We start from the raw sequence: 16,009 nt of genomic DNA, 5'->3' as shown, positions 1-16,009 counted from the left end.
GCCCCTACTTTCAGTACAGTGACTCCGAGAGGCTTAAGTAAAGGGATGGAGAAAGACACACCGTGCTAACAGTAAGCTAAAGAACTTCGGAGTGCTGATACAAATTTCAAACTGTCAGGGGCATAACACTCACAGAAATCGACAGAACTGTCACAGCCACGGGAAGCCTAGGAAGATACTAAGAGTACTAAAGATGAGGTCGTACCCTGCATGGGATCTGGGAACACAAAAACAACATTAGAGAAAAGCTGAGAGAGTCTGAATAAAGTATAGTCTTCGGTTAATGATAACATCTCAATATCAGTGTGTTACAATGTGCCACATTACCATAAAATGATAATAATAGAGGAAATGTGATTGTGGGGGTATAGGAGAACTGTCTTACTCTCTTAGTGCTAATTCTGTAAGCCTCAAACTGTTTCAAAATGTAAGCTTTACTTTCAAAAAGCACATTGCTACTATGTTGCCGGAGTTGCAGTTATCTCGAGGCTGGCCGGGTAGTCAGTTTTTTTTTTTAAAGTATACTCAACCCTACTCCTGCAACAAGGCTGTGGGCCAGCAGCATCCGAACAGCTGACATGTGGATGGATGACTTTAAAGAGCTCTATGACCATCACAGCCCCCCGCCCCTGTGGAGCCCTTTGGGGATGTAACAGAGAGGAGGCAGCTCCATGCAAAACTCCGGTCGAAGGGTTTCAGGTGTTCTTGGAGAACGTGTACCCAGAATCGCACGGGCCTGACCACAAGCCTACCTTCTTTGGGATGTTCTGGAACAAACGACTGAAAGGTTACTGCTTTGACTCTTACCCTCCCAGTGAAAACCAAATCGTGGGACACCGGGTCCTTTTGTACCTGTCATGGAATGCGTCAGCAGCAGTTTTTCAAGTACATGTCCCAGAACAAAGTACGCTATTGCACCCACCAGCCACAGCCCGCGTAGCTGTGGACGCAGGAACGGGAGTTCTCAACCTGCATGTCTGCCAGGAAACTGCCACAGAGAATCAGAAGTTCATCTTGCGGGGGATGGCTCTTTATTTCACGTACACTCCAATAAATGCGTTCAGGCTGAGAGGAAGGCATCACCCTTACGGGACTGCATGGATAGGGAACATCAGAAAGGGCTTTTCAAGGGACACATGAAATAAAGTGTCGCTGAACCAAGGCCCCCATGGAAGGAGTGGGAAGGCCCCCGGACTCTGTGCCCGACAGAAACTTAGCTGAGCACAGTGACAGACCCACCCGAAGCCTGGCTGCTCCTCTTTTATAAGGAAGTCGTTTTGCAGTCTGTGAAAGTCATGTTGGATTTAATAAGCTTTAGACTGATTTTGAAAACTTCAAAATTGCTCCCAAGTACCCTATTTTCAAAGGGTAGTCATAAAATATTAACTCTTGGTATTCAGAGAATTAAAACTTTTCGGTATTTTTCTTTTTCTATTTTTTTTTTTAAGATTTCATTCATGTACTTGAGAGAGAGAGCGAGAGCAAGGCATAAAAGAGCAGGAACAGAGGGCAGAGGGGAAGAGAGAGAGAGAGAGAGAGAAGCAGACTCCCCACTGAGCAGGGAGCCTGACGCAGGACTCAACCCCAGGATCCCGGTATCATGACCTTAACCAAAGGCAGACACTTAACTGACTGAGCCACCCAGGTGCTCCAGTACTTTTCTATCAAGACAAAAAAAGTCAGTCTGGTCCAGTGTCATCCAAAGCCATTGTTTCCTTGTTGATGCTGTGTTTCAATGCTGTCTACGTGGTGTTTTAAAGTCCTCTACTGTTATTGTAACTTATCAATTATTTCTTTTGTGTTTGTCATTAATTGTTTTATATATTTGGGTGCTCCCATGTTGGGTACATGAACATTTACAGTTGTTAGGTCTCCTTGTTGTTTTGTCTCCTTTATTTTGATAAAGTAACCTTCTTCATCTCTTGTTAGCATCTTTGGTTTAAAATCTAGTTTGTCTGATGTAAGTATGGCTACTCCAGCTTTCTTTTGTTGTCCGTTAATGTGATAGATGGTTCTCCATGCCCCCACTTTTTAAAAAAAAGATTTTATTTATTTATTTGAAACAGAGAGAATGAGGGAGATTAGGAGGGAGGAGCAGACTTCCCACCAAACAAAGGCCAGGATGTGAGGTCATGACCTGAGCCAAAGGTAGACACATACCTGACTGAGCCACCCATGTGCCTTGTCCATCCCCTCACTTTCAGTCTGAATTTGTCTAAAGACAAACGTGCAATTTGCCTAAAGGTCTGAAAGGAGTCTCTTATAGGGAGCATACAAGTGGTTCTTTTTTTAAAAATCATTCTGATACCCTATATCTTTTGATTGGAGCATTTCGTCCATTTGCTTTCAAAGTTATTATTGATAGATATGTATTTAGTGCCCTTTTATTATTGTTTTGTCATTGTTTCCCAAGATTTCTCTGATCCTTTCTTGTCTTTGTCACTTTTGGTCTGTCTTTCCCACTCAAAGAGCCCCCTTTAATATTTCTTGCAGGGCTGGCTTGGTGGTCATGAACTCCCTTTGTTTTTGTTTGTCTGGAAACTCTTTATTTCTCCTTCTCTTCTGAATGATAGCCCTGCTGGATAGAGTGTTCTTGCATGCAGATTTTTCCCATTCAGCACTTTGAATATATCATGCCAGTTTCTTCTGGCTTGCCAAGTTTCTGTGGAGATATCTGAAGCTAACTTTATGGGTCTTCCCTTGTAAGTTAAGGACTACTGTCCTCCTACATTTAAGATTTTTTTTCTTTATCACTATATTTTGCAAATTTAATTACAATATGTGTTGGTGTTGGCCTGCTTTTGTTGATTTTGATGGGGGTTCTCTATGCATGCTGTACCTGAATGTCTATTTCCTTTCCCAGATTAGGGAAGTTTTCAGCTATTATTTCCTTAAATATGTATTCTGCCCCCCTTTTCTCTCTTCTTCTTCTGGGACTTCTATAATACAAATGTTATTAACTTTGACAGAGTCACTGAATTCCTTATGTCTATTCTCACATTGCATAATTCCTCTTTCTCTCTTTTGTTTAGCTTCATTTTTCTGTCTTCTATGTCACTTGTTTGTTCCTCTGCTTCTTCCAGCCTGCTGTTCTTGCATCAAGCCTGTTTCCAATCTCATTCACTGCACTCTTCATCTCTGATTAATTCTTTTTTAATATTTTGTCTCTGTAGTAAGGGTCTGCCTCATGTCTTCTATTCTTTTCTCAAGCCCAGTGAGTATCCTTATGATTGTTGCTTTAAACTCTCCATCAGACATGTTATTTGTATGTGTTTCACTTAGAACTCATATATTCTACCCTTGTGTGTCCCAGTTGTTCTTTAGATCACCTTTTCCTTGGTCTGCCTTCAGGTTGTTTGTCTGCCTTCACTCCAAGAGCCAGCCATGTCTGCTGACCTCTAAGACCCTACACTTTAGGGCCATGGTGTGGGCAGGGGCTTGTGCTAGTTTTCTGTGGGCAGGGCCTGCCTCACTGGGCTGAGGTAAACTTAAACAAGAAGGGCAGTTGGGCCAGAGTGCAGGGGTATGGACCATGGTATTAGCAACAGCCATTGTCAGTGAACCAATTCCTTTTAAGCAATCTCTGGTACTGTTGCTTGGAGAACACTTACAGTTATACTCTTGATATCGTTTTTGCACTCCTAATTTCATGTCGGCATCTGTTGTCTGAAAATCTCAATCTGTGAGAAAGGTTATTATTGCAGGAGATGAGATTTGGACAGATTCAGGGTTCATTTTGAAGGTAGAGCTGACAGAGTTTGCCAATGTGTCATATATGCCATGTAAGGCAAATACTTAATAATATTTATTTTAAAAATTATTATTCATTTTAATTATTTATTTAATTCATTTTAAATATTATTATTTATTTATATTAGTATTTTAAATAATAATAAATATTTAAAAATATTTATTTTAAATATTTAAAGATGCAATAAATATTAGTACTCTTTATCAATTTTAAACATGGGAAATTCCGTGCAATGGGAAGTGTCACATTTCCTTGCTCTCTTGAAGTTAAGCATAGCTATGCTCCTTTCTCTTATAAATGAAATATAAAAGGAGGTAAAAAGTGTCATTTATTTTGGGAACAATTTAGAACTGATGAATGTTTCTTCATGTTTTCCTCTTCCTGATGCTCTAACTGGTGAAGATTTAGAAGTTGTAGCCTCCATTATCCCATGTCCCCAAGTAGGATAATATAGAGAAAATACTCCTTCTGATCCATGAAAAACATGTACAATGAGCAAGATATAAATGTCAAACCACTGAGATCTTGCTGTATTTTATTACAACAACCTAATCTTGCTTAGCCTGACTAAAATAGCTACTGGTACTGGAAGTGGAATGTTACAGAAACAAAACCCATAAAAGCCTAAAATATATGGCATTGACTTAGCAGTCAGACGGTAGATGGTGAGAAAAAGTTCTCTGGAAGCTCAGAGGAGTTAAAAATTTGTTTCTGTTCACACATTTGATAAATAGCAAAACTGAATTTGAATGCAATTTTATCTGACTCCAGAATCTATGCCATTTGCCATTTTGTATAGCCTTTGATTTGAGGCTGAGGTGGTGGATAGTTAGCTTATCTTTAGTTGATGCATTTACTCTTTCAGTAAATATTATTTGTAGTATTACTGGCTATGTTCTAGTCATTGTGCAGAGTGGGACTAGGAATACATACATTAATAAGTCAATTTTTAGTCATGTTGCGCTTGAGCTGACTTTGGGACTGTGGAGTGGAATGGTCCATAAGAATTAACTAATTAGGGGCGCCTGGGTGGCTCAGTGGGTTAAGCCTCTGCTTTTGGCTCGGGTCATGATCTCAGAGTCCTGGGATCGAGCCCCACATCGGGCTCTCTGCTTGGCAGGGGGTCTGCTTCCTCCTCTCTCTTTGCCTGCCTCTATGCCTACTTGTGATCTCTGTCAAATAAATAAATAAAACCTTGAAAAAAGAATTAACTAATTAATCAATTCATTTGTCCCACAAGTCAGTGTCAAACATTAACAATGGGCCATTACATGCTGTGAATGCAGTAATGAGGTGTAGAATTCTATTTTTTTTTTGTATTTTTGTATTTTATTTTTAATAGTTTGCTGTTTTATTTCATTTATATTCATGAGAAATAATGCTCTGTAGTTTTCTTTTTTTGTGTGCTGCTTTTGTCTTGTTTTGGAATTAGAGTAATAGTTAAATCATAAAATTATTATAAGAAGTATTCCCCTCCCTTTTATTTTCTGAAAAAGATTGTGTAAATTAGCATTAATTATTATCTAAGTGTTTGGCAGACTTGTTCAGTGAAACCATCCTGGCATAGAAATTTCTTTTCCTGGAAGTGTTTCATTACAAATTCAAAATCTTTCATGGTTATAGGACTAACCAGTTGATCAGATTATGTATATTATCTTGGTTGAGTTATAACTTTTGAGGGTTATTTCTTCTTTTAAGTTGTCAAATTTATTAGTATGAAATTGTTTGTAATATTTCCTATTATCTTTTTAATTATGTAGGATCTATAATACATCCTCTTTCATTCCTGGTGATTTGTGTATTCTTTCATTTTATTTTTGCTCTTCTAGTGAAAGGATTATCAATGTTATCGATTTTTTTCAAAAAATTTCCCTTTGTTAATACTTTCATTATGTATTTTTTCTGTTTTCACTATAATCAACCTATGTCATTGAATTTGAAGTTTCTTATAAATAGCAGCATGCAGTTAGATTTTTAAAAAATTTTGTCACAGATTCTTCAGGCTCTGGTTTGTTTGTTTTTACTCTATTTCTATGTCCACATTGCGTAAATGTTATTGATATGTCCTCAATTCCCTGACACAATGCTTTGTCTTCACCATGCTACTATTGAGCTTACCTTGGGCAGAGTTTTCCTATTTCAGTTATTACATTATTATTTCTTACTGAGAATTTCTGTTCTCCTTCACTTAGGAGAATTTTAAGTTGCTTGTTGAAGCATTTTTATAATGACTGCTTTAAAATTTTTGTTATGGATGTCTCTGGCCCTGGGGATGAAGAAGATTCCTGGATAGAGCTACTTGTTGCCCCTTGTCTCTGGCAAGGGAAAGTAGCCTAGCAGGGAAGAAAAGCACTTCCCCCCACTGCTTATTATCAGCAGGTCTCCTGATAGATCCTCCTGGCCATTTCCACCAGACTTCATTGGTATTTGTGATAGTACTTCAATTCAAGGGAGAGATGAACATATCTGGGCTTTCTGCTATTGATAGGTTGGGCTTTGGGAAATGCCAGACCTGTGTTGTTTTATTCTGTTGAGTTGGGGGGGGGGGGTAATAAGACATTCTCCCCACATTCCAGGGCCTTCTTTTATATTTTTAGGTATCATGTATAGAGTTTTATTTGTACAGTGGGAATCTGTCTTGTCCCAGAACCATAAACCAACAAGTGATTTTTAATAAGAATTTTAGTTTGCAAGTGGATCAATGATTGGTACCTTTCTGTCTACATGTTCTTTTCTTATCTACATGGGATAAAATCCTAATAATAAGGTTTGTTCGTGCACAGTAAGTCATAGCTCTTATGAGTTATGATTCTTATGTCAATGATCCTAACATACTCATCACTCCTACCAAAAGGAATTAAATGTTCAAATTTTCTTCTTAATGCACCACTTTCTGGACTTTATACTGAAAGCCCACTCCCTCTTTTTAAAAAATATTCATTTATTTATTTGTCAGAGAGAGAGAGCGCACAAGCAGGGGGAGCAGTGGTCAGAGGGTGAAGCAGGCTTCCCACCAAGCAGGGAGGCTGATGTGGGACTAGATCTCAGAACGACAAGATGATGACCCAAGCAGAAGGCAGACGCTCAATTGACTGAGCCACCCAAGTGTCCCCTGCTCCCTCTTTGTTTAATGATTTTTCCACCGTCTGTGCCCAGTATAGTTTTTTAGGTTTAAAGTTTCTATCCTACACTTAATATTTCACTCTTGTCATTTAGATAGACCTATGTATTGCTAAATTACCTTAGGTACAAATTTGGAAACATGAGTGCAATATAGTGTACATGATAAACCAGGGTTCGTTATGTAAAAGCAACTTGTATCTGAATAATACATGAGAAAATTGTTAAAGTGAACTTAGCGTATGTTAAAGGCATTATGAAATGACATTATAAGTTCAGGAAGAGATAGAACTAAATAATATGAGTTCTTATGATCATTAATTTAAAGTATTATATAACATGTTAAAGACATAAAAATGTATACAGAGAACTTGCCATCCAGCGCCACCTGCATCTGGAGCGCTGGCTCTTCCAACACCGAGAAATGGACCAATTTTTACAAGATGTAGTGCTGCAGTATGCTTGATATCTAATCATGGCCTCCAAACTTTCCAGAAAACCTTGCTCAGAAGCTTCCAAATCCTGTGGAACTGTACCTTCACTCAAATGACAGTTGTGGTTTCAAAAGCCATTAGGTCCCTTGTAAAACTCCAATGTTTGGATCTTCGTGACAATGCCTTAGAAATTATTTGCCCCGAATTTGGTTATCTGAGAACATTACATCATCCTCAATTAGCTAATAACTAACTGCAATTCCTACCTCCAGTACCTTAGTGTGAACCAATATCATCTATGGTGTGTGCTGCACCATCTCTGCCAGTTTCCCAGCCTCAATGAGCTCTCTATGGCTGAAAACCATCTTGCAGTTTTGCCAATTGGCAAAAGATAATAAGAGCAAAAATAAGCAAATGGGACTACATCAAACTAAAAAGCTTTTGCACAGTGAAGAAAAACATCAACAAAACAACAATAACAAACACTGCTGAATGGGAAAAGATATTTGCAAATGATATAGCTGATAAGGGGCTAACATCCAAAATATACAAAGAATTCATAAAACTCAATATAAAAAAATAAACTGGTTAAAAAATGGACAGAGGGCCTGAATAGACATTTTTCCAAAGAAAACATACAGATGGTCAGCAAGCATATGAAGAGATGCTCAACATCACTAACCATCAGGGAAATACAAATCAAAACCACAATTTGATATTTCACCTCACACCTATCAGAATGGTTATTATCAAAAAGACAAGAAATAACAAGTGTTTGGGAGGATGTGGAAAAAAGGGAACCTTAATATACTATTAGTAGGACGGTAGATAGGTGCAGTTACTATGGAAAACAGTACAGTGGGTCCTCAAAAATTTAAAAATAGAACTACATTATGATTCAGCAATTCCACTTTTATGTATTTATCCAAAGAAAATGAAAACACTAATTTGAAAAGACATACGTATCCCATATTCAATATTCATTACACCATTATTTATAATAGTTAAGGTATGAGAGCCACCTAAATGTCCATTGGTAGATGAATGGGTGAGAAAGATGTCATATATACATACAATGGAATATTAGTCACAAGAAAGAATGAAATATTCCTATTTTTTAAATATTTTATTTATTTATTTGACAGACAGAGATCACAAGTAGGCATAGAGGCAGGCAGAGAGAGAGGAGGAAACAGGCTCCCTGCTGAGCAGAGAGCCCAATGAGGGGCTCGATCCCAGGACCCTGGGATCATGACCTGAGCTGAAGGCAGAGGCTTTAACACACTGAGTCACCCAGGTGCCCCCAAATCTTCCTATTTTTGACAACATGGATGGACCTAAAGGGTATTATCCTAAGTGAAATAAACCAGACAGACTAAGACAAATATTGTATGGCTTAACTTATATGAAGAATCTAAAATATAAGACAAACTAACAATCTAACAAATTTATCAACTATCTATGAGTTTTGTTCATAGATACAGAGAACATAGCTAGTTACGGACAACAAACTAATGGATGCCAGAGTGGAGGAGGTGGAAGGATAGATAAAATAGGTGAAGAGGATCAAAGGGTATGGTTTTCCAGTTAATTTTCTTAAAGGTTTTTCTTATTTTATTGATAGAGAGGAAGAGAGAGAGAGTACACAAGCAGGGGGAGCCGCAGGCAGAGGGAGAGAGAAAAGCAGGCTTCCTGCTTGAGCAGGGAGACTGATGCAGGGGTCAATCCCAGGACGCTGGGATCATTACACAGCCAAAAGCAGACACTTAACCAACTGAGCCACCCAGGTACCCCCAGTTTTCCAGTTATAAAATAAATAACACATAGTGATGTAATGTACAGCATAGGGAATATAGTAAAAAAAAAAAGGTACAGATGTGAAATTTAGAAATATAAGTAGTATGATGGCTAGATCTTTGAGCAGAATCTTTGCCAGCAAAGTTTTTGTTAATTTGGTTTTGGAACTCAGAGTTTTTAAAATAGTGAAAAAAATGTGCAGTACTAGGAAAATCTGGAAGATGTTGTCAGTTGACTTTAAAGCAAAAATCTGGAGTTTCTATCAGTCATTGTTTTCAATGAAGTTCTTCAGTTTTGGGGAGGGAGAAAAAAAAATCGGTGCAAGTCCAGCTAGGCAACAGATCAAGATGAAATGCAGAATGAAGACGTCATGCTTTCCACACTGCTGCCATGGCACTGGAACATACACTGTTGTAATTTGAGTCTGTTTTTGGACAAACAGTATGAAGTTTCCTTCTCTAGGATCTTCTCTGAGGGAATTCTTGGTACTTCTTGAAATTACTGTTGTAAATCTGTAAGTCAGAACTACCTCACCAGTTTTGATCTTTTAAATAAAGCATAGGGATATTTAGTTCATCACGTGTCTCCTTGGCAGTGTCTCTTGACGTCATACCTGGATGGTTGGTCAAAGTGCCTGTCCTCTGGCGCCGCAGCATCTATACAGCTTGCTAGGTAGTATCAACTTCTAGATTATGTGGGAGTTCCCTGCTTACATGGAAATGATGTGTTTTGGGAGGCTAACTAGTGTCATGGTGAACTAGGTTGACATCCTTTTAAATTCCAGCTCAGCTATTTAATAGCTGGGTGAACTTGGGATTAGAAAAGCTTTTGAATTTGTCTGTCTCAGAAACAGGGTAAAATTTATACCTACCTCATAACATTATTGTGAAAATTAAATAAGACCCATTTAAAATACTTCCATCACTCAAAAATACTACATAAACATGCAGTCAATTTGAACTATTACTATTGTTTCACTAGACTGTTAGAAAAGGTTGGGACTGTGTGTGTTTTCAGTTTTGTACCCCAAGAATCTAGCACAATGTCTAGCCCATTGCTCATAATAATTTCTTTGTTACTTGAACTATGCAACAGAAGTAAAGATGCTGATGCTTGAATATTTAAACCAAAAGAAAAGGAAGTTTTCATTCAAATTCATTAAAATAAATTTAATTTTTAAAAAATGTATATGAGAATTGTACAATGTAGCCCATGCACCCACCATCCAGCCTAATAAATTAAACTATGCTTATGCTAAAGTTTTGTGGTCTTTGAATCATTATTAAGGTTCTGCAAATTTTTTTAAGTAACTCAGTGTGAGACTTTATTTGCTGAAAAGCAAACAAAACACACACACAGAGCAGAAGCATGAGCCATGCAGTATACATGTTCAAGTTCCTTCCTAAAGCAATGCATCTTAATTTCATTGTTTTTTAAATTTTTTGAGTATAGTTGACACACAACATTACATCAGTTTCAAGTGTACAACATAGTGATTTGAAAGTTTACGCATGATGTTATGCTCACGACAATGCCATTACAATATCATTGACTGTATTCTTTAGTCTATGCCTCTTATATCCATGAATTATTCATTCTATAATTGGAAATACTCATCTCCCATTATCCTTCACCCATTTTGCCCTTTTCCCCTCACCCCCTTCCGCACTGACAACCATTACTTTGTTCTCTGAATTTATAGGTCTGATTCTGTTTTTTGTTTCTTTACTCATTCATTCTTTTTAGGTTCCTCATATGAGTGAAATCATATGGAATTTGTCTTTCCTAATCCAAGACAATGCATTTTTAGGAGTGAATTCAAAGCAATGACATTTAACAATCATTTCCACTAAGAAACCAGTTCGGTCACCAAAGCTGAATTTGGCAGCTTTGCCACCTGAAGATTCAGTCAGCCTAAACTAGAATGCAGTGGTCCAGTTGCAACTAAACTGTGTTTAAAAGAAAACCTACCAGCTTTATCCTTTTATTTCAGTGTATATTCTCAATCAACACTAGGAATTATCCCACATATTTTAGAAGGACAAAAAATGAAAATGTAGAAAATAAAAATATAAAGTCATGTTTCTTTATATTTATTTAATTAGCAGAATGCAACATTTTTCATACTTAATATTTTGTCTGGGAGTCTGACAAGTTTAGTTTTTTTCACTGAATTTCACTGAAACCAATAACAGCATAGTCTTCTCACCTTCCATTTAATTGTATTTATTTAGTGTTGAATATATCACACATTCATAAAACTAATATTTTAAATGTAACAAAGGGTACATATTTAATCCTTTATTAAAAGTACAGTGAAAGGCAGCAATGGCCACGGTTGCCAAACTGTGGAAAGAACCAAGATGCCCTTCAACGGACGAATGGATAAGGAAGATGTGGTCCATATACACTATGGAGTATGATGCCTCCATCAGAAAGGATGAATACCCAACTTTTGTAGCAACATGGATGGGACAGGAAGAGATTATGCTGAGTGAAATAAGTCAAGCAGAGAGAGTCAATTATCATATGGTGTCACTGATTTGTGGAGCATAACAAATAGCATGGAGGACAAGGGGAGTTAGAGAGGAGAAGGGAGTTGAGGGAAATTGGAAGGGGAGGTGAACCGTGAGAGACTATGGACTCTGAAAAACAACCTGAGGGTTTTGAAGGGGCGGGGGGTGGGAGGTTGGGGGAACCATGTGGTGGGTATTAGAGAGGGCATGGATTGCATGGAGCACTGGGTGTGGTGCAAAAACAATGAATAATGTTATGTTGAAAATAAATTTTAAAAAAATGAAAAAAAAACAAAAAACAATGAATACTGTTACGTTGAAAAGAAATAAAAAATAAAAATAAATAAAAATAATAAAAGTGCAGTGAAAAAAAACTGCAGTGAAATAATTACCAGTTGTAAATATTAATTTCAATTTGTTTCCACCTAAATCAAATCTAAGTATGTCCTTAAAATATGGCCATTCCAAATGCACTGCCATATAGTCCCTAGTATATTGTGTTTATTTATGACACAAGTAACTTTGAAAACAAAGTGATACAAATTAACAAAACACTATAGATTTCTAAGAGGGGGCTAAATTTCACCTGATATTTAAAATTCCATGCAAACTATAGTAATGTAGAGTTTATCCAATGCATATGCATGTATGAGTTTGTATGTACTCTGAGAACAAAGGCGATTTCAAGCGGTGAGGCATAAAAAATTTCCAAATACCTAAAACATAGAAATTGAAACTCTAGAGCCAATTCAGTAAATTAATCTTTAGAAGACAGCTTAATGTGATTTTTTCAATTAGTGAAGTTCTTTTTTATCATAATTTATCATTTAAAAAATACACATTTATAACCTGATGACTGTAGAGAAAATTTGCATTACTTTTGACAAAGTCAGTTACCATAACTGTAAAAAGCAGTTTGGTTAACTCAACATTCTATGACCAGTTGTAAGTACTAAGTCCTGGGACTTGCTTTTTTTTGAGTAAGTCCCAGAGATTGTTTTAATCCAAGTATGCATCTCTTCAGGGCTATCAGCCTGCACACAGAAAGTTCAAAACAATGTTACACTTTTGAAGAGTTTGTCCCTCATCATTACATTGCTCTGTCTACATTCCTGTACTTCATGATCTTCTTTAAGTGGTATTATCAGAGAGTTTCCTTTTCCAGTTTAGCTTTGAAGTGGCCTATTGTGTTTTCATCCAATTGAAAAAAAAAATATCTTCTCTTCCAATTGCTTCATCACCATTCCTTGCTTAACACAATATCCAGCATTGATAATTGCACTATCTGAAGGAGATTTAGGAGTAAAGAAGACAGCTTCATGACCACATCAAATTATTTGCCAATACTTTCACCATATTTATTTACTTCTTACGGAGTTAGAGTAATGATGGGTATACAACCAACACCAGTTTTCCAAGACACTTGCTTCTTCCTACATTCACCTTGTTGACTTAGTTTATCAGAATGATGCTGTGAATCTGACTACTTTTTACTGTAATTTTTATAGCTTAGTTCAACAGATTTACTCATTCCACTAGATTCTGCTTTTAAGGAAATACTTCCTCATCCCTGTATTCATGACAAGAAAGAATTCAGCCTTTGGTCTTAGCTTACTTCCATCACTACCTTTGAAATGTGGATAAGATTAATGGCTCCAATGTATCATGATCCAGAAGGTAGGTTCTGTGGATTACCCATGTACCATACTAAACAATCTTCTCTGGACAGAGGAAGATGGTGGTGGAGTAGGAGATCACTTCATCCCATGAACACAGCTAGATAACTATCAAATCATCCTAAATACCCCAGAAATCAACCTGAAAACTGACAGAAAAAATTCCACACCTACAGATAGAGAAGAGTCTACATCGAAGAAGGTAGAAAGTGTGGAGACCCATTTTAGGGGAGAAATGTATTGTGGGTGCAGCAGAGGGGAGGAAGCCCTAGTTGTGGATAGGGCAAGAGAAGGAGAGTGTTCACACAAAGAGACTATTTCCCCAAAGTCATTGTCTTGGAAAATAAGAAGGGCTGAAATTTATGAGTTCTTACAACAAGCAGAACTTAAAGTCTGGAGTTTCATCTTTCATAAAAGATTTTATTTATTAATTTGCCAGAGAGAGAGAGCACACAAGCAAGGGGGAGCAGCAGGCAAAGGGAGAAGCAGACTCTCTGCAGAGCAGTGAGGTTGATGCAGAGCTTGATCCCAGCACCCCAGGATCATGACCTGAGCCAAAGGCAGCTGTTTAGCTGACTGAGACACTCAGGTGCCCCTAAAGCCTAGAGGTCAGAAAGCTTGGCTGGGATAGAGCCTGAGGGCACCATGCTGCTCCTGAAGAGAAGGGAGGCAAACAACACAGGGCTAGACATCATGGAAACAGTAATCAAAGAATGCCTGGGGCACACATGGGGAGATTATTTACTTCTCTCATAGTGTGTCCCTGAGAGGTAGCGTTTATGGAGACAAGTCTCCAGGAAGAAAGGAGCTTTCTGGCACCATTTTCCTACCCTGTCCCTCAGCATAAACACAGAGCCACCTGTGGGAATCAGTGTAGCACCAACATTGGATGCCCAACTTGCTTACACCAAGCCCCACCACCCTACACTCTGGCAGTACTATCCTTCTTAGTCACACATGCCTCCGTTCCTCCTCCAGAAGACCGGCACAAACCACTGCCCACACCACATCTTCAAACAGAGAGTTCTACAGGGCTTCGGTTCTGGTGGGGAGAGTGTCAGGTCTCATTTCAAAAACAGTGCAGAGCACATGGAATTAAAAAATCACCACAACTGGCCAAGGACCATACACTGCCTGCAGCAGGAGAGGAGAAACTCTGCAGATGACTGGCCTGAAGGAGAGACAGAACACAATAGCAGAGTGCACATAGCACAAACCAAAGACATTCCCTGAAGTGGCAAGCCCTGGGAAAGACATAACTCTTCCTTAAAGGCCATTAATTTCAGGAATTAGAAACATGATTGCCTTTTCTAAACAGAGAAGAGGACAGAGACCTAGACAAAATGAGAAGATGGAGGAATTTGTCCCCTATGAAAGAGCAAGATAAGGCCATGTTTAGAAACCTAAGTGAAACACATACAAATAATATGTCTGATGGAGAGTTTAAAGCAACAATCATAAGGATACTCACTGGGCTTGAGAAAAGAATAGAAGACATGAGGCAGACCCTTACTACAGAGACAAAATATTAAAAAAGAATTAATCAGAGATGAAGAGTGCAGTGAATGAGATTGGAAACAGGCTTGATGCAAGAACAGCAGGCTGGAAGAAGCAGAGGAACAAACAAGTGACATAGAAGACAGAAAAATGAAGCTAAACAAAAGAGAGAAAGAGGAATTATGCAATGTGAGAATAGACATAAGGAATTCAGTGACTCTGTCAAAGTTAATAACATTTGTATTATAGAAGTCCCAGAAGAAGAAGAGAGAAAAGGGGGGCAGAATACATATTTAAGGAAATAATAGCTGAAAACTTCCCTAATCTGGGAAAGGAAATAGACATTCAGGTACAGCATGCATAGAGAACCCCCATCAAAATCAACAAAAGCAGGCCAACACCAACACATATTGTAATTAAATTTGCAAAATATAGTGATAAAGAAAAAAAATCTTAAATGTAGGAGGACAGTAGTCCTTAACTTACAAGGGAAGACCCATAAAGTTAGCTTCAGATATCTCCACAGAAACTTGGCAAGCCAGAAGAAACTGGCATGATATATTCAAAGTGCTGAATGGGAAAAATCTGCATGCAAGAACACTCTATCCAGCAGGGCTATCATTCAGAAGAGAAGGAGAAATAAAGAGTTTCCAGACAAACAAAAACAAAGGGAGTTCATGACCACCAAGCCAGCCCTGCAAGAAATATTAAAGGGGGCTCTTTGAGTGGGAAAGACAGACCAAAAGTGACAAAGACAAGAAAGGATCAGAGAAATCTTGGGAAACAATGACAAAACAATAATAAAAGGGCACTAAATACATATCTATCAATAATAACTTTGAAAGCAAATGGACGAAATGCTCCAATCAAAAGATATAGGGTATCAGAATGATTTTTAAAAAAAGAACCACTTGTATGCTCCCTATAAGAGACTCCTTTCAGACCTTTAGGCAAATTGCACGTTTGTCTTTAGACAAATTCAGACTGAAAGTGAGGGGATGGACAAGGCACATGGGTGGCTCAGTCAGGTATGTGTCTACCTTTGGCTCAGGTCATGACCTCACATCCTGGCCTTTGTTTGGTGGGAAGTCTGCTCCTCCCTCCTAATCTCCCTCATTCTCTCTGTTTCAAATAAATAAATAAAATCTTTTTTTTAAAAAGTGGGGGCATGGAGAACCATCTATCACATTAACGGACAACAAAAGAAAGCTGGAGTAG

The 16,009-nt window shown here is 38.0% G+C and overlaps 2 pseudogenes; one reads left to right on the top strand and one right to left on the bottom strand.

Moving 5' to 3' along the window:
- Positions 1-460: 460 nt before the first annotated feature.
- On the top strand, positions 461-1,145 carry LOC116863149 (annotated as a pseudogene).
- Positions 1,146-12,538: 11,393 nt separating this feature from the next.
- Positions 12,539-13,339, bottom strand: LOC116863151 (annotated as a pseudogene).
- Positions 13,340-16,009: the final 2,670 nt, after the last annotated feature.

Source organism: Lontra canadensis, unplaced genomic scaffold (genome assembly GCF_010015895.1).
Source record: "Lontra canadensis isolate GAN:19392208 unplaced genomic scaffold, GSC_riverotter_1.0 scaffold618, whole genome shotgun sequence".
Lineage (NCBI taxonomy): Eukaryota > Metazoa > Chordata > Mammalia > Carnivora > Mustelidae > Lontra > Lontra canadensis.
The sequence above is the reverse complement of the archived record's forward strand: the minus strand, read 5'-3'. Positions and strand labels throughout refer to the sequence as shown.